The following is a 27355-nucleotide window of genomic DNA, read 5'->3' as shown; positions in this document are numbered from 1 at the left end:
CCCCGCAGTAACTTCCCCTGTCACTCACCTTGTGCTGGGAAGCATCCTGGCAGGATTCCTCATCACCTCATTCATCATCCCCACAAAAACCCCTCCAATAACCATGCCACCCTCTATTAAAATAACCTCCCTAATCGTAACAGCCCTAGGCATCTCTTTAGTTCTAGAAATTTCAAAAATAGACCAAACACTCATCCTCACAAAACAAGCCCCCTTCTCAAACTTCTCAACATCCCTAGGATACTTTAACCCCCTAACCCACCGCCTAAGTATAACCAACTTCCTCAAAGGAGGAGAAAACATCGCATCCCACCTAATTGACCTCTCCTGATACAAAATACTAGGTCCAGAGGGGCTAGCTAGCCTGCAACTAATAGCAACCAAAACTGCCACCACCCTCCACTCAGGCCTAATCAAAGCTTACTTAGGATCATTCGCCTTATCCATTCTCATCATCCTCATATCCACATACAGAAATAACCAATGGCCCTCAACCTTTGTAAAAACCATCAAATCCTCAAAATCATCAACAACACCCTAATCGACCTCCCAGCACCATCAAACATCTCAATGTGATGAAACTTTGGGTATCTAGTAGGCGTTTGCTTAATTACTCAAATCGTCACAGGTCTTCTGCTAGCTATGCACTACACAGCAGATACCAATCTAGCCTTCCCCTCTGTTGCTCACATATGCCGAGACATACAATTCGGCTGACTCATCTGCAACCTCCACACAAACAGAGCCTCCTTCTTCTTCATCTGCATCGACCTACACATCAGCCTAGGACTCTACTACGGCTCATATCTAAACAAAGAAACCTGAAACATTGGAGTCATCCTCCTCCTAACCCTCATAGCAACTGCTTTTGTAGGATACGTCCACCATGAGGCCAACTATCATTCTGAGGAGCGACAGTAATCACAAACCTATTCTCTGCCATCCCTTACATTGGGCAAACACTAGTCAAGTGAGCCTGAGGCGGGTTCTCTGACAACCCCGCACTGACCCGATTCTTTGCTCTCCACTTCCTCCTTGCCTTCGTCATCATAGGCCTTACTCTTGTCCATCTCACCTTCCTCCATGAAACAGGCTCAAACAACCTGCTAGGCATTCCCTCAGACTGTGACAAGATCCCCTTCCACACATACTACACCATCAAAGACATCCTAGGATTCGTACTCTCCCTCCTTGTCTCACTAGCCCTATTTTCCGTCAACCTCCTAGGTGACCCAGAAAACTTCACCCCAGCCAACCCGCTAGTCACCCCTCCTCACATCAAACCCGAGTGATCTTTCCTATTTGCTTATGCCATCCTCCGATCCATCCCAAACAAACTAGGAGGCGTAGTAGCTCTAGCTGCCTCAATCCTCATCCTGTTCCTCACCCCACTTCTACATACCTCAAAACTATGATCAATACCCTTCCGTCCCCTATCACAAACCCTATTCTGAACCCTATTCGCCAACGTCCTCATCCTAACCTGAGTAGGCAGCCAGCCAGTAGAACACCCCTTCATCATCATCGACCAACTAGCCTCATTCACATACTTCACAATCATTCTAGTTCTATTCCCCCTTGCGGCCGCCCTAGTAAACAAGCTACTTAAACTTTAATTAACTCTAATAGTTTATAAAAGCATTGGTCTTGTAAGCCAAAGATTGAAGACTAAACCCCTTCTTAGAGTTACCCCACCACCCACCTCAGGAAGAAAGGACTCAAACCCTCTGCTCCAACTCCCAAACCTGGCATTTTTAACTAAACTACTTCCTGACCCTACCGCTAAACAGATCGAATCACCCCCCAAGACAACCCCCACACAAGCTCCAACACCACAAACAAAGTCAATAACAACCCTCACCCCCCAATCAAAAGCAATCCCACCCCCTCTGAATACAACACAGCTACCCCACTGAAATCCGACCGCACTGACAACAAACCACCACTATTCACCATCCCCTTGTCCGTCAACAACCCCAACACACCCCCTATAACAAGCCCCACCATGACAACCAACCCCATCCCAAAACCATGACCAAGAACACCCCAACTACCCGAAGCCTCCAGATAAGGATCCGCTGCCAACAACACTGAATACACAAACACAACCAACATTCCCCCTAAATAAACCATAACCAGTACCAAAGAAACAAAAGGGACCCCCAAACTCACTAGTCAGCGGCACCCCGCAACCGCTGCTACAACCAGGCCAAATACCCCATAGTAAGGAGACACGTTAGATGCAACCGTCAACCCCCCTAGAACAAAACACAGCCTTATAAACAAAACAGATTTTATCATAAATTCCCACTTGGCCTCTCTCCGAGATTTACAGCCTGACATGCTGTCATTACTGAATTTATCTACAGGAACACTTAAATACATCCTTCATTTCCCAACCCCCAATCCCCTTACCCCCCCCCCTCCCCCCAGCCTGTTTTCTTCTTGCTTTCAGGGTATGTATAATAATGCATCGCACTCTCTGCCCCATCAGACAGCTCATGAAATGTAGGATAATCCACATTACACGTCAAGCTCTTCCACCAAAAACCCAAACATTATCTCCCAAATGGATGGTATTCGGCCAACCTACCTACCAGGCACATTCTTGCTTCAGGTACCATACAACCCAAGTATTTCTACCCAAGGCCAAGCTGCAAGCCTCACCCAAAGACCCAGGATCTTACCTAATGTACACAACACCCAACGTAGAGAACGAGGAATGTCCCAGTACACCTTTGAGTTCCCCTAGTCTACAGGATTTGCCCACCTCCTAGGTAATATTCTCAGCCAACAGCCTTTAAGCACTCCCAAGCCAGACATGGTTATCTATTGATCGCACTTCTCACGAGAACTGAGCTACTCAACATCATATGTGCTTTAGGTTATTATTCATTACCTCGGCATACCGACCTCTTACACTTGTTTTCTTTTAGCGTCTCTTCAATAAGCCCCTCAAGTGCAGAGCAGGTGTTATCTTCCTCTTGACATGTCCATCACATGACCGCCGAGCATATGAATCTCCTAACACCCAGAATGTCATGATCTAACAGATAAGGTTGTCGCAAACTTGGCACTGATGCACTTTGACCCCATTCATGGAGGGCGCGCTACCTACCTCTAGACAACAGATAGTGTAATTGTTGCCAGACATATTAATTATTTTATCATTCACTAGGAATTAACATTTAAATTCCATTTTACGCATCTATTTTTTTTATCTTTTTTTTTTAATCAAATAACTAAGCCACATATCCCTACATTGTCCAAACTAAGGAATGAAGCAAGTTATGATCCTGAAGTTACAACCAATAGTGCAAAAGAGCAAGTATAAGAGAGGTATGCACTTGAGGGCGGTAACCTAAAGCACATATGACGTTGAGTAGCTTGATTCTCGTGAGAAGCACAATCAATAGATAACCATGTCTTCTGGCTTGGCAGTGCTTGAAGGCTGTTGGCTGAGAATATCACCTAGGAGGTGGGCAAATCCTGTAGACTAGGGGAACTCAAAGGTGTATTGGGATATTCCTCATTCTCTAGGTTGGGTGTTGTGTACATTAGGTAAGATCCTGGGTCTTTGGGTGATGCTTGCAGCTTGGCCTTGGGTAGAAATACTTGGGTTGTATGGTACCTGAAGCAAGAATGTGCCTGGTAGGTAGGTTGGCCGAATACCATCCATTTGGGAGATAATGTTTGGGTTTTTGGTGGAAGAGCTTGACGTGTAATGTGGATTATCCTACATTTCATGAGCTGTCTGATGGGGCAGAGAGTGCGATGCATTATTATACATACCCTGAAAGCAAGAAGAAAACGTGCTGGCGGGGGGGGTGTGGGTAAGGGGATTGGGGGTGGGGGGTGGGGGGGGATGAAGGACGTATTTAAGTGTTCCTGTAGATAAATTCAGTAATGACAGCATGTCAGGCTGTAAATCTCGGAGAGAGGCCAAGTGGGAATTTATGATAAAATCTGTTTTGTTTATAAGGCTGTGTTTTGTTCTACGGAGGTTGGCGGTTAGCTTTAACAGGAGTGCTGAACCATGTATTCCCCCACTGCAGTGCTTACTGTGTGCAAGTGGCTATCTTGGCCTTGAAAATAAGGAGAGTGTTCCTGCTAAGAAGGTAGCTGGAATGCATTCAAAGGGAAGAAAGTGTTTTAGGAGGCTCTTGACCACCAAAGGAGAGTTTGAGGAATGGGAATATTTCCCAAATGACTGTGTCAGGAACTGGAGTCGTGTCCCAGACCCTGCCATATTTAAACCATGTTTGAGCAGGTTGACAAGACAATGAAAAGAAGTGTCTTGTTTAACAGGTGGGACCTTGAGCCTTGAAAGAGAAACAATGGATTGGTCAATGGGTGGGCAGTCAAGCTTTGAAAGGAGAACAATGCACAATAGAGCCCTTGGTGGCAGGGAGTCATGGAGTCATCCTGAGCCATCATGGCTTCATCTCACACGCCAGGCATGTGAGAGCTGCTGCTCTAACTCCTGCTGTAAAATTCCACTCCCGAGCAGGAGATACAAGGCCTAGTTCTGGGCTGGAGGGTTGAGAAGGATGGGATGCACAGCATTTTGATCCAGGGGATGTCCTGGAAATGCACTGCCTACCTGCCCCTGCTGCCAAGCACCCCACTCCAAATCCTTCTCCTGTTCAGTGGATTTTTGGGAATCCAGAGGTCAGTATGTATTATATGCTACTGCAACTAATAGAATGAATTTGCTTTGCACGCCCAGTTTTGTCCTGGGTTATTTTCTGCATGGGTCACCTGAACCTGTGACAATGACCAGCAGGGATCTACAGGACACTCCTACTCTGATGTCAATAAATTCTGAGAAGTGATTGAAATATGTCAATAAATTTGAGGTAATGTTTAGCCCTTGAGTTTCAGCAAAGTACTGAATATGTCTTAGTTCCATGGATACAAACCGGTAGGTGAGAGTGCAGGGTGTGCAGGGCTTAGGGAAGTGATTCCCTTTGCACCCAGCACTGAAATCAAGTAATGCCTCCTTTCTAACCCTCAGCTGGCAGCAGGGATCAGGCCCTGCTTGGTCACTTTCATTTTGACAACTTCTGTTAGCAGGTAAGAAAGGTCCAAATGAAACCTTCTCCAGCTGTTTTCCGCTGGTTGATCTTTTTAGGCACCAAAACTCAGTGCCACGGGTGGCCTGGGTCTGTGCAGAGCAATGCAGCCCCCACAATGCCCTTGGTTTCCCCACAAGTTTCCAGGTTGACTGCTTCCAAAGGGCAAGAAAGGCAGAGATGTACATCCACAGGAGTCCTGGCCATGTCCAATAAAGGTGCAAATATGTGGGGAGATTTGTTAGCAATGATTTCAGCTGTTATGCCAACCCAGTGCCTTCTTTCCTGCTTCTGTGCATTATAAGTGAGTAATGTAATAGTTGGCTCTCACAATTAAGAGATAGATATTATGTGGATAGATATTCTGTTCAAATGTTAAGTGCTGTTATTGTAATATGTCCTCTCATAGTCCTCTTTCTTATCCCCTTTGTAATAGTCTTGGTAGTCAGGGCATTTGGGGAGGGCTGGCTTGTGACCAGCAGGCGGGGTGTAAAAACACCTGACCTCCAATCAAGATGCAAGAAAGTAATCTCCACCACTGGACAGCAGAGAAGGAGTTGACTGACGAAACATTGGGAGGGGCTAAGGGTATAAAAAGCAGAGCATCCCTTTTGTAGATGAGCATGTGGCTGCTAATCATGGAGACTTCCCAGTGCTGCAATCTTTCCTTATACAGTCTTTTCTTAAGGTTTAATAAACCTTTAAAAACTTAAAGGTTGCCACCTTGTCGTAGTGTCATCAGAACCTTGCCTTGGTGCAGGGAAGCCAAGTGTCTGAGCCCGCTCCTATCTGCCTGATTGGGGTGTCCAGGGCATCTACACTGGAGTGCGGATACTTACATGTATATATCTAGTTGCCCCTGTGGCTACAGACACCCCCTTTTTAGCTGAATGCCTTGACAGGAGCTTTACCAAACCAGTGGCATCCTAATGCTCTTTCTGTTTCAAAATCAGAAACTCAGGCACTGAGAAAGAGCAGGAAGATGTACAAAAGCCAGGTTAGGATACACCCTAACCTAAGTACAGAGGAAACATCTACTTCCTTGTGAAACATGTCATTAAAATAGGCACCATAAGTAATGCCATAGGCAGCAAAAAGCACAGGAGCAATTCACTCAATCATTTTAACACTGCCCTGCAAGTTTGCAGGCTGTGCTCACACAGTGGAAAAAGCAAGGCTCCTGTAAGTGTGCAGCAGCCCACTGGCAACTTCCTCAATCAGGGGGAATAGAACTAGAATGATTGTGAAGTACGTGAATGAGGCTAGTTGGCCGATGATGATGAAGGGGTGTTCTACTGGCTGGCTGCCTACTCAGGTTAGGATGAGGACATTGACGACTAGGGTTCAGAATAGGATTTGTGATAGGGGGCAGAAGGGTATTGCTCGTTTGATGTATGTAGTAGTGGGGTGAGGAACAGGATGAGGATTGAGGCAGCTAGAGCTACTACGCCTCCTAGTTTGTTTGGGATGGATCGGAGGATGGCGTAAGCAAATAGGAAAGATCACTCGGGTTTGATGTGAGGAGGGGTGACTAGCGGGTTGGCTGGGGTGAAGTTTTCTGGGTCACCTAGGAGGCTGAGGGAAAAAAGGGCTAGTGAGAGGAGTAGGGAGAGCATTGGTACGAATCCTAGGATGTCTTTGATGGTGTAGTATGTGTGGAAGGGGATTTTGTCACAGTCTGAGGGAATGCCTAGCAGGTTGTTTGAGCCTGTTTCATGGAGGAAGGTGAGATGGACGAGAGTAAAGCCTATGATGACAAAGGGAAGGAGGAAGTGGAGAGCAAAGAATCGGGACAGTGTGGGGTTGTCGACAGAGAACCCGCCTCAGGCTCACTTGACTAGTGTTTGCCCAATGTAAGGGATGGCAGAGAATAGGTTTGTGATTACTGTCGCTCCTCAGAATGTTAGTTGGCCTCATGGTAGGATGTATCCTATGAAGGCGGTTGCTATGAGGGTTAGGAGGAGGATGACTCCAATGTTTCAGGTTTCTTTGTTTAGGTATGAGCCGTAGTAGAGTCCTCAGCCAATGTGTGGGTAGGTGCAGATGAAGAAGAAGGAGGCTCCGTTTGTGTGGAGGTTGCGGATGAGTCAGCCGAATTGTACGTCTCGGCATATGTGAGCGACGGAGGAGAAGGCTAGATTGGTATCTGCTGTGTAGTGCATAGCTAGCAGAAGACCTGTGATGATTTGAGTAATTAAGCAAACGCCTACTAGAGACCCGAAATTTCATCATGATGAGATGTTTGATGGCACTGGGAGGTTGATTAGGGCGTTGTTGATGATTTTGAGGATTTGATGGTTTTTACGAAGTTTGAGGGCCATTGGTTATTTCTGTATGTGGATACGAGGATGATGACAATGGATAAGGTGAATGATCCTAAGTAAGCTTTGATTAGACCTGAGTGGAGGGTGGTAGTAGTTTTGGTTGGTATTAGTTGTAGGCTGGCTAGCCCCTCTGGACCTAGTATTTTGTATCAGGAGAGGTCAGTTAGGTGGGATGCGATGTTTTCTCCTCCTTTGAGGAAGTTGGTTATACTTAGGCAGTGGGTTAGGGGGTTAAAGTATCCTAGGGATGTTGAGAAGTTTTAGAAGGGAGCTTGTTTTGTGAGGATGAGTGTTTGGTCTATTTTTGAAATTTCTAGAACTAAAGCAATGCCTAGGGCTGTTACAATTAGGGAGGTTATTTTAATAGAGGGTGGCATGGTTATTGGAGGGGTTTTTGTGGGGATGATGAATGAGGTGATGAGGAATCCTGCCAGGATGCTTCCCAGCACAAGGCGAGTGACAGGGGAAGTTACTGCGGGGTTGTTTTCACTTACTGGGGTCAAGGGCGGAATTCAAACAAAGCCGGTCTGTACTAGTACGGTTATGCGGATTGTGTGTACCGTGGTGAATGATGTGGCTAGAAGGGTTAGGAGTAGGGCTCAAGTGTTTGAGGAGGATGTGTTTAGGCTTTCAATTATTTGGTCTTTTGAGTAGAATCCTGCTAGGAACGATGTTCCTGTTAGGGCGAGGTTGCCGATGGTAAGGCATGCAGTGGTTGTGGAGAGTATTTTTTGGAGTCCTCCTATTTTTCAGATGTCCTGTTCTCCATTTAAGCTGTGAATGATGGAGCCTGAGCATAGGAAGAGCATGGCTTTGAAGAATGTGTGAGTTGAGATGTGGAGGAAGGCTAGTTCGGGTAGGTTTAGTTCAATTGTGACTATTATTAGTCCTAGTTGGCTTGAAGTAGAGAAGGCAATGATTTTTTTAATGTTGTTTTGGGTGAGGGCGCACATGGCTCCAAATAGTGAGGATAAAGCTCCTAGGCAGAGGCACAGGGTTTGGGTGGTTTGGTTATTACTGAATAGAAGGTGGGTTCGGATAAGTAGGAAAATTCCAGCAACTACTATTGTGCTGGAGTGGAGTAGGGCGGATACGGGCGTTGGCCCTTCCATTGCAGCTGGGAGTCATGGCTGGAGGCCGAATTGAGCGGATTTTCTGGTTGCAGCTAGGATGAGACCTAGTAGAGGTAGTGTAGGAGATTGGGATGGGGTAGGAAGTTGTTGGATTTCTCAGGTGTTTGTGGTGGAGCCTAGTTGTGCTATGCAAAGGATAAGTCTGATGTCTCTGATTCAGTTGTAAATTACGACTTGGAGGGCGGCGGTGTCGGCCTCTGCTCGGCCGTGTCATCAGCTGATTAGTAGGAAGGTTATGATTCCAACTCCTTCTCAGGAAATCAACAGGACAAATAGGTTGTTGGCAATGATTAGGATGAGTATGGTGATTAGGAAGAATAGTAGGTAGTTGTTCCCAGAATTCAGGGGAAGATTCTTTCCTTCTACAGTTTCTCCTGAAATAATCTGACTGTCTACCTTGACCCTTGACTGAGTGCTAAAATAGTGATCTTCCCATTGCAATGAAATGCAAACTCCAAAGCAGTGAGTGTCTGCTCAAGAACCATGGAGATGCTGCTGTGCTGTTTCACAACAGAAATGCCAGAGCTCAGAGGGATTTTGGGGAAGATTTTCTGGGCAACAGTTTCCAGCAAGTTTAGAAGAATTGGTGCATGCAACTGATTTTTTTAAAAAGTACCTGAAGGAGAGGATTTTAGAAGCATTTTTATGGTTTTGGTAGAACAGTAGCATTGAGTGTTAAAGAAGAACCTGCATTTTCTTGGTTATGTTTTTAGTCATTTACTGGCAAAACAGGCCAAATTGTAGGCACAACCAAGAACATTGTCCTGATCTCTTGCTGGCTGTGTGAATGAAACGTGTCTCCTGGAGGGAAGTTGGCAAACAGGAAATCAGCTTGTTTGGGTTTACTTGTTCTGTGGGATTCAACAGCCCAGGCAGTTTTCTCACAGCATCTGACTCATTTCCCGTGCCCACTACAGGTCACCTCAGGCGTGTATTCAGCGGTGCTGATTCTGAGCTGAGTGAGAAAGGGACATTTCATGTTCCTGGTGTTTAAGAATTCTAGAGCTAGCTGTCACCTTGGCCAGTAGCAGTAGAGGACCGGCTAGGGAGACCGAAAGAAAATCCATTTTGATGCCTTTAACAAAGGTTACAAAGGCATAAGTGGATAGTTCCTAGTTTCCCTCTCAGAGTCCTGAAGAACTACAAACTCAGTTTTGCAGAGAAAATGTCACTTGCTGACAGCAGCCAGAGGAGAACACTGAACTAAGAGCAACATGCCAGAGAGTAGAATTAGCCCAGTTCAATTTAGTCAGAGAGACTGAGAATTCTATTCCTGTCAATTTAGTGACATCTCCTTAGAAGATGCAGTTGTGGAACAAGATAGCCATCTTGAAAAGGTGGATGCTGTATTTGAAGTCAAACAGGCAACTTTTTGCCTGGAGAGCTGCGTGGGCCAAAAGGAGCCAGGGGTGGTGGCCTTGAGTACCTGAAGATGAGACAGCGTGTGGCCAGGTGGCCAAGAAGGCCAAGGGCATGGTGGCCTGAGTCAGCAGCAGTGGGGCAGCAGGAGCAGGGCAGTGAGTGTGGCCCTGTGCTGGGCAGCGCCACGGCCACAGCTGAGGTCATTCTTGGAGTTCCTCTTGGATCCCATGAACAACAGGCTTCGGCCCACAAGGAGAATTTGTGCTGCTTTGTGATGCAGGAGAACTTCCCAGGCTCTTTTGCATTTGCTGTAGGGAAGATTGGTTATTGCTTGGTATAAATTCACAGACCAATACAGAGCGTTTGCTTTGTCTTGTCGGGGCATGGTTGCCACCTCGTCATAGTGACATCAGAAGGTTGCCTTGGTGCATGGAAGGCCTGAGTGTCAGAGCAGCCCTAGGCCTTGCCCAGTGCAGGAGGAACCTCGTGTATGAGTCATTTTTTGGTGGGCACTTGCACACTTTCAAACGCCTTGTTTTTTCTGGTGTTGCAGCACAGCCTGCAAACTGGCAGAGCAGTGCTATAATGATTCACCATCTTGCTCCTGCGCTTTTTGCTGTATATGGTGTTTCCTTTTCAATCTACTATTTGACTCTTTTTTCACATAAGTAGAGACAAGATAAGAAGAGCAAGAGCCGTTTTTCCCCTGACTCTCTCTGTTATTGCAGAAGAAGCCAAAGAGGAGCAAAATGAGGTGGATGACAACAACCCTCCAACGTTGTTCTCACCGCCCTATTCCAGACCTGTAAGTGCCAGTTGTGTGTGGTGCTGTCTTTAGTGCAAGGCAGAGCTGCAAGTTTTGGAGCAGCCAGTACTTTGCTGTTGCAGGCTGAGGATGCTGGGTGCTGGAGTCCTGCCAGGAGCTAGGGATTTCCTCTAGGCAGTGACCGCAGAACTTGGCCTTTGACCTGTCCTGTTGGGGCAGTGCAGAGCTGGGGGCTCCGGCTGTGCTTCTGGCTGCTTGGTTCAGGGAAGCTCCATCTCTGGACTTGTGTGGGGTCATGTCCAAGGGCACATGTGGTAGTGCTGGAGGTCAAAAGGCTTTCTTGGTTTCTTTTCCCTTTTTGGAAAGGTGTCTTTGGCTTGTGCAAGTGTTCTGCAGTTTTCTTGAGTTGTTCTTCACTTGTAGAGTCACTGCTGACTCAATTGACTTTTGGCTTTTGAGAAGCTGCAAACAGCAGACGGGGAAAGTTTCTGCTGATCCATTTTGCACTGAAGTCTGCAACTTTGGCAAGTGCCTTGGAGCCCAGAGTGGGGGTGAAGCTGCAAGTCTTTGACTGCTGTCTTATGTTGCTCAGAAAAGGAAGGCCATCTTGAAATGGTGCCTGCTGTATCTGAAGTGAAATAGGCAATTTTGTGGCTGGGGAGCTGCATAGGCCAAAACAAGCCAGGGTTGCTGCCGGTCTTGAGCAGCTGAAGATGAGGCAGCGTGTGGCCAGGTGGCCAAGAAGGCCAAGGGCATGGTGGCCTGTGTCAGCAGCAGTGGGGCAGCAGGAGCAGGCCAGTGAGCGTGGCCCTGTGCTGGGCAGCGCCGCGGCCACAGCTGGAGTGCTGTGTGCACTGTGGGCCCCTGGGAAGCAGAGAGTCATGGAGGGGCTGCAGCGTGTGCACAGAAGGACAGGGGAGCTGGGCAAGGGGGTGGAGCACAAGGCCAGTGAGGAGGCGCAGAAGAAGCTTCTGCTTGGACATGAGGAGCCTCATGAGGGACCTTCAGCATTTCCCCAGTGCATCCAAATATTTGAGCTGCTTTTGGAAGCAACTTCTCCCCCTTTTTTCCTTAGTAGTTTTTTTTTTTTTTTGTTTGCTGGGAGGAAGAGGCTTTTTCATTTTCTTTTTCTCCCAACTAAAGTTGTTTTCATCATTTTTTTCTGCCCTTTTATAGCACTGGGACTGAGTCTGCTAGAATTTTAATTTCCAATGTATCACTTCTGGAGAATGCAGTAGTTTTGCATGAGAACACATCATTCTGTGCAGGGACCTTGGTGCAGAAGGAGCTGTTGTGGTTCCGGCATGGCCTCACACATCACTTTGAGCTTAGTAGTGACCGTGCCTTTTTGCAGCCCAGGGAATCAGTGTGTGTTGTTTGGGAATTGAGCAGCAGGTCAATGCCCTTGCATTCCAGCTGCTCCTCAGAGATTACAGGAGCTGGAGGGAGATGGGCTTTATTTCTCATTCCAGCCACTTTAGCACCACCAGTGTGGTTGAGTCCAAGAGAAGAACTTGCCCGAGCACAGATGCACAAAGAGTGCAATTCCCAGTGCAATGCTCTGGGTCTGATCCCTTTCCGTAAGGACCTACACGCTCCAGATTCCCCAGGCGTGTGCTTTTTTGAAGCAACAGGAGAGCAGTCTCAGGATTGTAATTGAGCAGGGCACTGGCTACCAAGTTCTGATGTCTGTAGCAACACAGAGGGGACAGTAAAGAGAGATTTCAGTAACGAAATCTGTCAATCTCTCTCTCTCTCTCTCTCTATCTATCTATCTATGTAACATTTGCATAATTGAATCTTCCTGGCTCTGGTCCGAGGCAGTTGGAGGAGCAAAGCTCACCTAAAACATCCCTTTCTGGCTAGGATTAGACACATATTCCCTCGACTGATTCTGAGCAGGCAGAGATGTTTCCCCCTCCAGATATGATGGTTTTCCCTTTAGAGTTGTTTCCCTCCTCTGGCCTCTTCTGCCCTGAAGTCTCCAATTAATTCTTTCTGCCTGTCCTAGAGAGGTGCAACAATTCCATGTTTAGGTGGTGTTTGGTGACTCTGGTCATACATGCATTACGTGACACGTGGTTTCCTTCACTGGCATCCCCAGGGCTGTGTAAGTGCATTCGTTCATGGGGCCTTAGGAGAGTCTCTTTCCCTCAGCAGCAGCAGCAGCAGCAGCAGCAGGGAGCGGTGGAGGGTCAGGACGAGGAGGAGGTGCCTGCCCTGGCCCTTTGCGCCCAGGCCCCAGGCCGGGAGGGCTCTGGCTGCAGCAGGGCGCTCTTCGGGCAGCCCCTGGCAGCCTCTGCACGGAGCACAGCGCGCTGCCCCGTCCTGCTTGTGCCACTTTTTTTCAACAATACCCTAGCTCCTCTTCACAAGGAAAAAACTCCAGCAATGTAAAAAGAGCTAATTCAAGTACACTTCTATCTGCCTTTGTATTGTAGTTCAGGGCATGTATTTTTTTGTCTAGAATTTCATGATTTTTATGAAAACATGCATTCATATCTGCACATTTTTGTGGTTTTAATTATTCATATACCAAAACACTCCTTTTTAAACTCTTGATTTATTGCAGTTGATAATTCTGACGTTGTATATTTTAAAATGTCATACAACAACACCCTTTGGGTAGTTTTTCTCACACTTAAAAAAAAACCCTGTAAGTAATTTTAGTCTCTGTCTCTCCAAGTTGGTTCATACTGGCCTGTTTTAAATCAGGGCTATAATACTTTTAGAGGCTTGAGAGAGGTCCAATGAAATGCACACCAGTGATTCCTCTTCTGCAATGTCCTGGCCCTGCCAGAAAGCCTCTTTTCACTTTTTTTTTCTCTCATTAGCTCAACTGCAAACACACGTTTAGTTGCAAACTTACACAAGATGAGCAAAATGAAAATGATGTGAGGGGCCTTTGGGAGCTCCGTGCTGATCTTTCTGCTTCTTCAGCTGTGCAAGGCTCTGATCCAGGCAAAGCGATTGCACTTAGTGCTACACAACCATTTGTCTGGAACTCTGCTGATTTCTAGGGACAGCTGGAGGCCTCAATCTCCCTAGGATGTTTTGGCTGAGCCAAGCTTTGCTGGGTTTTGGCTGCAAATACCATTGCCCTTGCTGTCTTATATCCACAAGTACCATGGCTGGGCAAAAACTGCCACGTGGGCCATCTTCCAAAGGCACTTTGGTCTGGAGTTTGTGACTGAATGAGAGCCTCATCCACTGCCAAACCACATGAAAAAAATCATGAAACAGAACTTCCCATCCTTAACAAACAACTGACAATTCAGAAGTGGATCTAGAGCATCGGAATGAAAAGGAAGGCAATCTTCCAATGGAGTTGTGCTTTCGGGAGTTTTTCTTCTGACTCCCACTCACAGCTGGCACTGGAAAAAGACACGTCTCTGCAAGCGTCAGTATCTTCTGTCTGCCATCAGTTGTTTTGCTGCAACAATCAGAACAGGCAACAGGCTGGAGAGAGGCTCAGCTGATGCTAGCAACAGGAGCTGCCCCAAGGAGAAAAAAGAAATGAACTTTTACCTCCCAAACCCAGAGGCTCAAGCAGGATTCCTCTGGTTCCCAGAAATACAAAGAAATAGGGCTGAGAAGACCCTCTGCAGCTATGTGTTCATGCACAAGACTTTGCTGATGCCATTTGCGTTTTGCCTTTTTTTCTTTTCTATCTTTTCTGTATTCCTTGCACATCAATTTAGAGCTCTGTAGGCTACTCTATATGTGACTACTTTTCCCAGTCCATTTCCATGGCCTTTGCCTAAGTAGAAAGACAAACTTCCAGAGCTCCAAGCGCCGGCGGGTAGAAGGCCCCAGTGTTATCTTGGTTCTTCCTGGGACAGACCCCTCTGGGGAGATGGTGGACTCACCATCCCTGCAAGCCTTTAAAAGAAGACTGGATGTGGCACTCGGGGCCATGCTTTAGTTCACGTGTTAGGCCATGGGTTGGACTCGATGGTCTTGAAAGTATCTGTCTTCCAAGCCAGGGATTCTGTGATTTTGTGACTGAGGCAGCTTTTCCTGCAGCCCTGGAAAGGGCTGCGGGGGCACTTGGCCAAGGACCGGGATCAGGGCTCATGGAAAAGAAGCGAAGGGCTCAAGGCGAAGGCCGAGAGGGCAGAGCTGCCACAGCGCGGCTCAGAGAGAGCCTCATGTCCTCCTCCTCAACCTGCGCCCTCTGCGCTGCCCTTTGCGGCGCCGGCGGCTCCTCTCGTTGCGGGGCTCCAGGGCGTGCTGGGGACCGGGCCCCTCGTCTCCGGGAAGCGCCGGAGCCTCGGAGGCGAGCGGCAGCTATTGTGACCGGCAGGGGAGAGCTGCGGCTGCGGCCCTGGGCACGGCGAGCTGCCGCTATGGCCGGCTCCTGCCGCGGGTCCTGACTCTGCTCTGGCCTCTGCTCCTGCCCTGTGCGCACAGACACGGCCGAGGGCTGCCCGGCAGCTCCCTGCCGCTCCGCAGCGGGCCCGGCCGGGCTGCTGCTCTCTGCGGCCTCTGCCCGCCGCTGCCAGCCCCGCCGCGCTCCCGCCGGCCTCTGCCGCAGCCGGACCCACACGGGGAGGCAGCACATTGTGGCCAGCTCGGAAAAGCCCTGCCCGCAAACCGCCCGCCGCAGCCTCGGCCTCAGGGCACAGGCTGCCGGCGTCCTCGCAGCTGCGAGCCGGCCCGGGCCGCCTGCCGGCCTCGGCCACAGCTCCCGCCTGTGTCTCCATGGCCGCGGCTGCTCGGCACAGCGGGCTGAGCACAGCCAGTGCCAGCAGCAGCTCCTCACGGGCCCAGGCTCCGGGCGCTCCGAGCCCGCCCTCCCCCGAATCCCAGCCCTGAGGGGCTTGGCGTCCCAATGCATCCCCTGGGGACAGCAGGGTCGGCCGCTGAGCTCAGCCCAAGATGACACCACCAAGTGAACAATGGAAAATACACCAAATCCTCATCAGAGACAAGAGAAAACTCCCATGGTGCCTGACAGCCTGAAGCAACTGCCAATTACAGATCATTCCATCCATGTGGTAAAAGAGACTTTTGCGTTAAAGCAAAACAGTTATTAAAAAGGAGGACAGGAACAAACAACAAAGTTATTTGGACTCATGCTTCTTGTCTCTGTTAGAAAGGCCAAGAAATGCAATCCTTGCTCTTCTGACACAGCTCTCTCTGTTCATGGTGTGGGACAGCGAGTGCTGATGATATGCAGGACCTAATGCAAGGGACAGGGAGGAGGATGCAGCAGGCACAGTGCCAAGCTGACAGAGGGACGATCTCTGGCAGTGGCACTGAAGGAGAAGAGTTTGCAGGCAGCACAGAAAATGGCTCTTTTTTTCCCCTCTTCTTTCAGTGTTGCTAAGAATGTAGCCTGGAGCAAGCTGGGAACACCAGAGCATGGAGCCCTTTCCAGGCAGGGCTGCATCTGCTGAAGGGGCACAGGGAGCTCAGCAAGAATCACACACAAACCAGCAGGGGACTGAGGAGCCCCTCTGGTGGCAGTGAGCAGCCTCGGGCTCTGCTTACTGCTGCTGCCATTTTCTATTGAACCATCTCCAAGGACTTCTGTTGTGCTCTGTATTTCTAAGTGGTTTCCCCCTTGTTTTTTTTTTTTTTTTTGTTTGTCTCCTGCACCTTGATTTCTCCAAATTTTCCTATCCTGTCAGCAGCAGCCCCTGTCCAGAACTGGCTCTAAAATATCAGCAAAGCAGCTAAGAACAACAACGGATGGTATCCTGTGGCTCAGGAATTCGTATGCCAGAGCCCTGCCTGTGCATTATGCTTTGTCAGGACCTCCTTTTCTGTGCAAAAACTAGTGAGCAGTGCAGTTTTTTTGCCTAAGAGCTCCTGAGAAGCAAATGTTGTGCTAGGTTTCTCAGAGTGTATCCGTTAAATTCGTTACTGGCAAACAGAAAGTAAGGCCAGGGTAGCAGAGCACCTGGGAGCTGGTCACTCCCTGCAAAGGGCTGGTGTATGATGTGAGAACACCACGTTCCAGGATGGGCAAGCAGGGTAAATGTGCTCAAGGTGCTGCAGGTGAGGTTTGGGCTCACTTACAGGGCAGTCAAGGGTGGTGAGCACTGCAAGATCCAGCTGCAGTCCCCATCCGCATCCCTTTCCGTGCTGGCTTTAGTGTGTCTGCAGCCTGGATCCAGAGTGCCCTGGGCGGCTCCTGAGGCTGCCTTTTCACTCAGGGTGAGGATGCCCAGGAGCCCCTGAGGCCGGCAGTGGAGACCAGGGCTGGGGCTTGTGGCCTGGCCGATGTGGCTCTGGGGGCTGGGACATGCCAGGGCATGGGTCACTGTCACTGCCCTCCGCAGCCCCGGCTAGCTCTGGGATGTTCCAGGGACAATGCCAAGAGTGGAGAACTGGCTAGACTAGGGTTTGCCTGAGCCAGAACCTCTAGGTCAGCTACCTAGCAGTAGAGACCCCTGGAGGACCAAGTAGAGAAGACAGCAGAAGCTCTTCTGTGGTGTAAAGTGCAATGAATTTTATAGGAGCGGCTGAAAGAAGGTACTTAACAGAAAATCCCCAAAGGGAAGCAAAAGTTAAAAGAACCCCCAACACCCCTGTGCACAGGTTTTTAAAATCTTTCAAAAACGGGGGTGGACACCATACAGTAACCAATAAGTGACTGTTGGGGTGTGGTTTCGAGGGCCACAACAAATCAGAACAAGGGGAGGAGAGAGGGTTGGGATAGAGATTGGATCTTGGGGTAAGAGACAGGGAACTTTCTGGAACAAAGGGTAGGGTTTGGGCTGATGGATGGGCCAAAGGGGCCGGGTTGTCTTGACAGACAGGGAAAAATCTGGTGAGGAGGGAGGGGATTCCTTGAGAGACACGTAGGGAAGAGAGCATAACACAGGGGAGAAATTAACTGTAATAACTCGGGGAACACTTGAACATACCCCAAACTAACAGAACATTTGGCTCAATAAACTAACACACTGCAACACAGAAATTCAGGCTTTCAGCAGCTGAGAGGTGGCAGTGTTAGAACCCGCAGCAGCTGGTGAAAGCCATCTCTCTCTTTCAGGTTCTTGCTGTGTGCGAAGGTGCTGCGAGTTGTGGTGGCTGCACTCCCCCTTTGCTGGGAGGATGATCTGTACCAGGGGACGGCACAAAGCTGCCATGGTGAGCAGAACATGCTCAGAGCATTACAGTTCAGAGAATGGCACTGCCCCTGAAGGGCAAAAAGCTTGAAAGCATAGAATTCTGTGCAGAACCGTGTCACAAATTTTCTCTTCTAGAACATGCTCATTTTTGAATACTGTAAGCGAATACTCTGGGTTTTATAGAATACGTGGGGTTTTTCTCTTAAGGTTTTTGGGAGAACTCTCAAGTTTATTTTTAGTTGCATTTTACATCCAGCAGGTATACAGATTTTTTTTTTTTTAACTGTTCTTTTGTAAATACTTAGGGAAAAAATAAGTAAGCATTTTTAAATCTTTTGGGATATTGTGGTTAATATCCTTAGAAAGAAAACATTATTGAACAAGTGTGAAAAGACAGAGAGAGGGAAAATAGCATAAAAGTCTTTTAGTACAGGGTGTGTAATAAGGACTGCAGAACTGAGTAATTCCTCCAAGGGCATAGTTAGCAAGATATATCACCAAGAATACCTGCCAAGATACTTCTTAAAACAAGGGAAATGTGCCCTGCAGCCATACGAAGTACAGCCAAAGCAAATGAAAACCTTTGAAAAAGAAGGAATTTTGCCAGTGACATGAGTCTGTCTGGATAATTGAGGGATGCCCATCAACCTTGCACTGAATTCCTCAATATTTGTAAAGTCTTTTCTCCCAATTTCTGTGAAGTGAAGAAGCTGCAGTTGTTTAACCATTAATTTAAACTCTTTGGGGAATTACCAAGCACCGTGTATGTTCTTTTGTAGCTGAGCAGGACTTGAGTTTCCCAAATCTTTTACAAAGCAGAAGGGAACCACAGAGTTACTTGTTGCTAGTATTAATGAAGGGTTTCATGAAAGCAGGTGAATGAGAGCATTGCATTATAGAACTTCCACATTCATGAAAACAGGAGTCCACTTAGAATAAAACCTATAAGGCTAGCATAACATCAGAACAGGATAAAATGAAATTACGAGACAGGAAGTGGTGCGTCAGAAATGAAGTGTATCATTTCTGATACATCTGCATGCATTTGCAAGCTAAAACAGAAAAAGAAGGGCAGAGATAGAAAGGAACGAAGATTTTGAAATTGCACCATGCAGAAGAGACACACAAACCATCAGTGTGAACACAGCTGAGAGATTCATCTTGGAGATGGATTAGAGTGGAATCCATTCACTGAAGATCTCTGGTGCACAGGAGTGCAAAGACTGAGGAAAAAAGGAGAAAAGTTTAATTTCTGAAATCTATTTAGATTCCTGGAAGCATTGTCCAGAGACGTAAAAATCTAAAGCCTCAGAGAATCTGAACCTCAAACTTCCCCAAATGGATTGATCGGGTATTATGGGCACATCTCTGCTGTTTTCAGGGTCAATGAAATTGACAATGGGCTTCTGGAAATTAGGAGTGCCCACCCAGATTTTACCTCCATTACTTGAAGAACACCTTAATAAGGCACTTCAGGAACTGAACACTGACGTTCTCACCCTGCTCTATTTACTTTACGTTTGGGTACAGGCTGGTAGAAGGAGAGATCTGGCTTTGATTTCCAAGAGGAAGGTAAGGAGAAAGACAGGCAGCACAGGAAGCACAAGGCCCTGTCAGAGGACCTGTGGAAGGTAACTTTGTGCCCCAGCACTGTTAGAGGACGTTCCCTGTCATTGGTGCAAGTAGCTGGAGACATAAATACTGATTTATTTGGGGGCCGCAGTCTTGGTAAGTGCAGAGGTGGTTCAGTAACGTGACATGAGGGAGTTCCCTCAGGGCAACTGGGATGCCTGAAAGAAGTGAACAGCTCACCACAGCCTGGGCCGCTCGGCTGCTTTCTCTTTCCGACCCTCTTGGGGAGGCTCTGACATTTCCTCTTCCCTGATGGAAGTGCTGCTGCTGCCAAGAGAAACGTCCCCTTACTCACTCAGTGTTCCCTTTGCTTGCCGGATGCCCCATCTGCTGTCGCTGTCCAGGAGAGCTGCTCTGCACGGGAGGAGGAGCCCGAGGGAGAGGCTTTGAAGATGGGGCAGCTGGGATCCCTCTGCTTGGAGCTCTGTTTAAAGATACACGGACTTGCATGTGAACAGGCATAATTATATGGACTTGTACATATGTAGCCTGCTATTTGTACAGGCCTATTTCTGTACATATGCTATCAGATTTATGAATGTACTGTGTATATATGCACTTATAGATACCTGCATACATACAGGTTTTCAGTCACATCTTTGTGTGTATATGTATCTAGTTCTTTATGTGTATTGTAATATCTGTGTTTAGATTTCCTTATGTATACGGTTGTGTAGGTATCTATTTCTATTGATGTATTGATGTAGTTTTTTTTAAATAGCTATATTGGTATTTGTTTTGGCATGTATGTATTTTTAAATTTTTTTAGATGTGTATTGATGTATTTCTATATATATTATATTTACATATATATCCTTATATATTGCTGTAAATTTGTATTGATGCAGTTGTACAGATATTTAGATTGGTACTGCTGTTTGTCTATTTACAGATAGGTTTGTTTTAGGTATCTCTTTCTTGAATGTAATAGGTAACATTTAATCTGTATTCACATCTGTACATTGTGGTGGTTATTTATGTATTCAGTTCTATTTAAAAGTGTCTGGAGTGGTATAGTGGTGGAATTCTATTTGTAGAGTACTTGGTATTACAGTACTTGGTATTTCGTATTTGTATATGGGCTGTATGTTTGCCATAATATGCAATAAATTAAGTTATTAATTTTCCCTTGATCTCTGTGTATAGTGAGTGTTTGTAGAGGTTTGCAAAAAATTAGTTTTTGTTACCAGAAGTTGTTATTTGTATGTTTTTAAATAGTGTGGTGTAACAAATACATAAATTACTTTTTTAAAATTTAACAAAGATTTGTATGGTTCTGTTTTGTCAGCACTGGTGTAGCAATTGGTAAGAAATGCCATTTGTCAAGTGAGATGAATGTGTTGTAATTTGTGCTACCCAAAGCCATGGGCAGATGGCCATGCAAATCTCCAGCCATGCCCAGCACATGCCCCACCTGCACTCAGGCTGGGCAAGGGAAGCGCAGATTTGGTCTGGCAGCAGAGCCCACGTTGGCTCAGAACTCGCTGCAAAGGCCTGCTGGCTGAGAAAAAGATCAGGGATACATTTTATATATTCTATTTCTTACAGTACATATACTAAAATATATATTATGTAGTGTATTGTAGAAATCCTTAAAATCAGAGGAATTGCTGCTTTGGAAATTTGGAAAGCTGCTTCTCAGTGAAGAGGATTTCTAGGCTAGAGGAATATAAAAATAAAAAGAAGACCATGGACAGTGCCATTGCCAGAGGCCCAGGCTGTTAAAAGGAGGAATGGATCGTCCCCTTTGCCGTCTGTAGCTGATACCCCTGTCAGTAATAAGTAGCAACTCCGGGGGCAATGAGATGGGAAACCATCTCTCTAAACCAGAATGGGGCGTCTTTTAAACCAGCTAGAGGCAATTTTACAGGGTAAAGGACATTCAAACATCTCAAAATGTGAAATAAAAGACTTACTAATCTCGGTAAAAGTGAATACTCAAAATGCAGACTTGAAGTCTGATTTTACCTTTGATTTCTGGGACCAGATAAAGTGGAAAATTCACAATCTAGTCTCTCTCAAAAAGGAAGAGTCTTTGGCCAAACTTATGCCTGTCTCCAGAGCTTTAATGGAGCGCTTTGATCAGAATGATTGTAACAGAGACTTTCTCAAACATCAGAACAGAACACCTGGCTCTGAGACTTCAATTCTGTGTGGTGCTGGACCTTCATCCTCCTCTGGGGAGAACTTGGATTTTGTTCAGGGTGTCCTGGCATGTCCAGGGTTTCTCCAGGCAGTGTGGACAGCACCCCGAAGCCCGGAAAAGGGGAGTCAGATCAGCTTCCAGCTTTGGTCGTGCACTCTGTTTTTTCCAGGATTCCCTGAGTCACTGACGCTGCAACCAGGCATCGTCCCAACTCCTCCGGGAAATCATCCACCCCCAGAATTCCCAGAAAAGTGTTTGGGATTTTTCTTGCATTCCAAGAGTTTGGGGGCTCATGGGACATGTTCTAGGGAGGCTGGGAATCAAACGGGTCCAGGAGATTAATGTTTGGTGAAGCTTTGCAAAACAGGAGCTGCTGTTTCTGTGCTCTGCTGCTCTTCTGAAAAAGATGCGGCTGGATCTTATTCTGAAGTTGTGCAGGTGGGGTCAGCCAAGGGGGGGCCTGGATCCGCTCTGCCTGGCTGAGAGGCTGCAGGGTCGCTCCTGTCACTGTTTGCCCTTCCCAGGAAGTCACCCCCTGGGATCGGGCTCAGGCTGGCAGTTTGCTTTGGAGCTCTGAGGACTCTTTTCATATAGATTCCTCTACCAAAACTTTCCAGGATTTTCACCACTTTTGGCTCCCCAGCCTCCGGTTACAGCAGGTGGGGGGGCTTTGGATTTGGCTCTGCCTGCAGGGGAGTGGGCAGTGGGGAGGACAGAGGTAGCGGGGGCAGCCAGGGCTTGAGCAGGGCATGAATGGCTCTGCCCAGAGAGATGGATGGGATGGAGGTGGAAGAGCTCAGGAAAGTTGCTGTGGAGGCACAGACAGTTCATTCAGAAGCCTTGAAGCCTGTCTCATTGGCTGCTGGAGTTGGGGTGGAAAGCATGCTGAGATTGCAGATCAGACCTGAGAGTTTTCCAGCTGAATCCCTGCGGGCAGGGATACAGTGTGGAACCTGTCACAATCCATTGGAAAGCATCACAAAGACAAAGTCGGGGTCTACAGCTGGAGAGCAGCCCAATTTGTATGAATCTAAAAAGATCCAATTTAGTGAATCCAGATGTGAGATAGCAGGCTCTGGCCTTTCTTCCTGTCACCAAGAACTTGGAGCTCTCCTCCCCAGCGCTTCCTGGCAGGGCTCCCAGGAAAGTTGCTGCAGCAACACTACTGCCAAGTGACGCCGGCCAGGGGCTATTTACAGACTACGAACAAGACAGGGCTGCTTTGGAAGGTGCCTAGAGCTGTTTATTTTTCAGCATCAGTCTCATTACATGATTATGATAATGGGAAGCTGCTAGCAGCTCACAATCCAGGCAGCAGGCCAAAAAATGTAAGGTTACAACTTACTTTATAAGCTTCTTGTCCAATCACACAAAGCAAAAGCATATTGACAGTAGTTCTATCCAATCACCAGAAGCACACGTAGCTTTGGTTAAAACAATGCTGTCTTATTTCGAATACAATACCTGTTGATAAGCCTTAAAACACAACACACAGAACTCCATTATTAAGCTTCAACCTTCCTACTATCTTGCTAGATAAGCTTTCTGCAGCTTAAAGAGCTATTCAGACAAGCATTAATACACAGGCTTATTGTTCAATTTGCCCTTGCCTTTTCCTACTGTTTAAATATTTTTTTCTGCTGACCTATCTCATGACTGTTGCTTTAGCTCTGCTCACAATTCTGCTGTATCTGAGGCCTGCCTTTTGCAGCTTTCCCAAAACCCTCTAATTTTATGGATTCCCTCAATTCCCTCTCTCTCTTCACCCAAAAAGAAACCTTACCAATCGTATCATTTATTACTTGCGTTTTGTAGCCTTACTATAATATTTTTGTTTCTTATCTGCTTAAAGCATGTTTTTGTTGGCACTAAGCATTGCTGTATTACAACACAGTAATTTAATGCAGTGAAGGTCCAGTCATTGGAAAGGGCATAAATTATGCCTGACAATAGTTACAAGTCATTATTCAAAAATCTCTTGTCGATTCCAGGGTCTTAACTCAAAACCTTCCTCCACTTCTATTCCTTCATCCACCACCTCCATGACCTTTTGAGCACCTGTCTGTGAATCCATTTCCTACCTCTCTCTCTTGTGTGAGAGAAACTTCTTGGACAGTTTTGTTAAACATTCATCACACACACTGAAGTGTTCAAGGTATTACTATTAATATCACTACCAAAACACCCAAAACATGAGACCTATCTTGCAAAGTTCCCTTAGCCAAGGTGCAAAGCTCTATTCTTGGAACAAATCATCTAACCAGGACCCACTATCTTCTTTAATTTGGGCTGTCAAATCTCTCAGTTTTTGTATGCTTTTGAGGATGGATTCAGAGTGGTCAGACAGGTTCATACAACACAATCCTTCAAATTCTTCACAACCATGTCCTTGTGCCAGTAAAAGAAAATCAGTTGTTGCTCTATTTGGAAGGGTAGCATGTCTAACACTATTAACATCGGTCAACATGTCACTGATTGCAGTGGATGTGGCATTAGTTTGTTTACTCAGCCAATATGCAAACCAATCTAATTGTTTCAATGCCATTGCTGAAGCCAGTTGGGGTGAAAACAAACCTGCTGAAACCCTTTTCGCAGCCTTCCAAGGCATGAAATCACTTCTACAGTTCTCATCTTAATGATGAGAACTTGGAGCTTTTTGGCAGCATTCATGGGATGGCTGATTGCTGTGAAAACACTTACTGTTCTGATGGATCATATACAGGAGTGATGAAAAGGAAAAACAACCACGGTCTAAATCTTCCATTGCAACTACCTAATTGGTCTAATATTATTCAAAATTTAGAAAAACTTTGAATTCAAACAAACACTTCCTTGCCTTACCGGTAAGATATGGTCATAATGATGTAAATCCACAATACAAAATTCCTTCTCACCATGAGATCAAAGAACTTATAGGAAGAATGCAAAAAAAAAATTATTATAACTTTACCTGATCAGCCTCCAACTGTAACAGAGATGCTAACAGCTTGCAGTAAGCTCACCTCTCCAAAACATCTTGCTAATGTGCTAGTCAATGCTTTTGGAAAGCAGATTGCAGATTCTTAAGAAAAGTTAGGAAACCATTGGGAGATAATTTGGGAAAGGCTTTGGGAGAAAATTTGGGACAAAAAATGGAAAAGCTTGAAAAGACCCTTGAAGCATAAAGAAACATTTTCTAAAAATCTGCTGGTACAGTTGGACTCTGATAAAAAGGCTTGTGGCTTTGCTTGTGGTAAAGCAGGACACATGAATAGAGATTGTCCTACAACAACAATCAAACTTAAACCTCTTTCTATTTGCCCTCAATGTAGGAAAGGGAAGCATCTTGCTAAGTACTGTCATTCTCAATTTGACATCGATGGCAAAGCTTTATCATTATACTCAAAAAAGAGCTCGGATTATCACCACACCTCGACACAAGTAGTGACCTCCTTACAGTCAATTACCCAGTCAAATGGCATTGGTACCTCAGTCATTTATCCCTCAGTCATCCATCCCTCAAATGGTCCCAGGTCAATACCCTCATGTACAAGGTTTGAATTGGCCTCCTCAAAAATTGATACACCTTTTAAATAAGTTCTGTTATGAAAGTATGAGACGGAGTGGGGATCCATTCTGAATTAGGTGAAGTGCCTAGAAGAGGTGAGAGGTCTGTAGGGCCAAAGCTGAAGAAAGGCCACATTCCAGAGACAGCAAGGAGACAGAGAAAGAAAAACAGAAATTACCGCAAGGTCGATCTGCCCCAGACCTAGGAATTCCTCTGATAAAGAAGAACTAGTGCTAAATGTCACGCGGAATGAATATGTATGAACTTATTGTGAAACTGTATGCATATGCATTTGGGAGGGGATAAAAGACGACCTGAGATCTTCAGAGGTACGCATGCCTTGTTGGGGGACTTGCGTCCGGCGCGTGTCGTAAAATAAACATACCGGGCTTTACAACTTTTATAAAGTTGTGAAGTTTCTTCTTTTCTCCGCAAAACATTATGGCGAGCCAGATAGGAGTTCTCTGTCCCCGCAGGGGCAGGGGGGATAGACGGACCTCCAAGGCGCGCCCTAGGATTTTTTCCTGGTGGGGCTCCGCTCGTCTCAACTTGCCACCTGCGAGGACAGACAAGGACCTGCTGGCCTGCGGAGGAAGATACGGTATGTACTGAGGGGCCCCTGGGGGAGGGAAAGGAGAGCAAGGGAGTAAACCACCCGGAGACGTCTGGGTTCAGCTGATAGAGCAGCTGTATTAGAGATGGGGTTCATCGTTCTGATAGAGCAGACCGCTAGTGGCTCTGGGGGTGAGCCGGGTGAACCCGTGTATGTGTGTTGAGGGTTCATAGTTCTGATAGAGCAGAACCGCTAGAGGCTCTGGGGGTGAGCCGGGTGAACCCGTGTATGTGTGTTAGGGGTTCATAGTTCTGATAGAGCAGAAGTGTTGAGCCCGTGTATGTTTTGTTTGCATGTGTGTGATGTCCAGACACTGTGTTGCTGTATGGTTAATGTGTGCATTGTGTGGTCGGTGCACTGTGTTTCTAATCGTGCAAGTGTATAAGTGTATGGTGTATAAAAGAGAATAAATCTACAGTGCGGGGGGGTCAGTACTACCCGTGTTTGAAGCAGCCGAGTGAGGCCTGAGGCGCCGGCTGCAGCAGGCTGTGGGGGCAGGGACAGAAGTGCCCCGCAGAGAAGCGAGTGGAAGAATGTCAGTGATGGTACTTATCGTGTTTAAATGTAGTGATTTGTGTAGATCTGGTACATTTTAACCGTGAGTATGAGTGTGAGCTCAGAGAGTTCCTTTGCCTTGGATGTTTGATTTTGATTGTGTCCAAGAAAATTGATGTGAGTAAATGCTGAATTATGGTATGCTATGTTGTGTTGAGAAAAGTGAGCACTTTGAGAGATATGCCCTTTCCCAGTGGTTTTGTGTGGTGATTTTCTTCCGCTGCATTGTGGTAATTTGATTTTCATTGTATAGTAGTGTTTGTGGAGATTTTAAGATTTTGTTGCAACAAGAGTGGCATTTTACATAGGAGAACTATAGTACAGTGATTTATGCTTAACTACGATAGAGTTAAAGGAATTCTAAGAATTCCCCCCCTCACAGCAATTCAAGCCTTGGCTCTAGGGAATTTGAGATAAAGGGGGGTGCAGGTGCGAGTGTTTCTGTCTGAAGGCATATCAGAGTTTCGGCTGTGACTAGCACAGCCTTTTTGCAAAGCAGTAAAACAAGTGTAAGTAGGCACAGTGCTTAATTAGATTGTGCAAGGAAAGAACTAGAAAAGACTGATATTTTGTCTGATCAGAATATAGTGTCTATATCACGTTTTTGATTAGCATGCTGTGTGAGGTGACAGTGGCTGTCCCCTGGGCACAGGGACAGCTCTGGCTGCCCCGTCTCCCCAGGGAACACGGGATTGGCCTGTGAGCAAAAGCTGGATGTGCAGTTATTATTGCAGTGCGGTGTTTATGAGAAACACTGGTTTTGCTGTTCTAATAAGTGTTAGGGCACATGTAAATTAGAAGTTTCTGGTCAAGCAGATTCAGAACCTAAGGTCTTAGAACTTGTGTGTGGGAACCACATCTGATACCTGCCACCTGGAGCTGTGTGTATAGGAGGAAAACTGAGAAACTACTGTGAAGGTCTGTAAAAAGGTTTGAGTGGAAGCGAGATAGGGCAAAGAGAAATAAATAATGAGAACTGACCAGAGCAAAGAGGTTCCTAAATTAGCCCCTTTTGAGAGGGGCTCACTGGGAGAAGGCTGCCAGTAGGAGCAGCTCAGAAAATAAAAAGATTTATAATACTTCATTGCTGTTAGTACTGTTTTAAAGTAGGAGGATA

The 27355-nt window shown here is 46.6% G+C and overlaps 2 pseudogenes; one reads left to right on the top strand and one right to left on the bottom strand.

The window, feature by feature from the left end:
* Window positions 1-591: 591 nt before the first annotated feature.
* On the top strand, window positions 592-1616 carry LOC131569200 (cytochrome b-like; annotated as a pseudogene).
* A 4614-nt stretch (window positions 1617-6230) lies between these two features.
* LOC131569199 (cytochrome b-like) lies at window positions 6231-7396 on the bottom strand (annotated as a pseudogene).
* Window positions 7397-27355: the final 19959 nt, after the last annotated feature.

This window comes from Ammospiza caudacuta, chromosome 29, assembly GCF_027887145.1.
Source record: "Ammospiza caudacuta isolate bAmmCau1 chromosome 29, bAmmCau1.pri, whole genome shotgun sequence".
In the NCBI taxonomy this organism is placed as follows: Eukaryota; Metazoa; Chordata; class Aves; order Passeriformes; family Passerellidae; genus Ammospiza; species Ammospiza caudacuta.
Note: the sequence above shows the minus strand (reverse complement) of the source record. Positions and strands in the feature narration are given on the sequence as shown.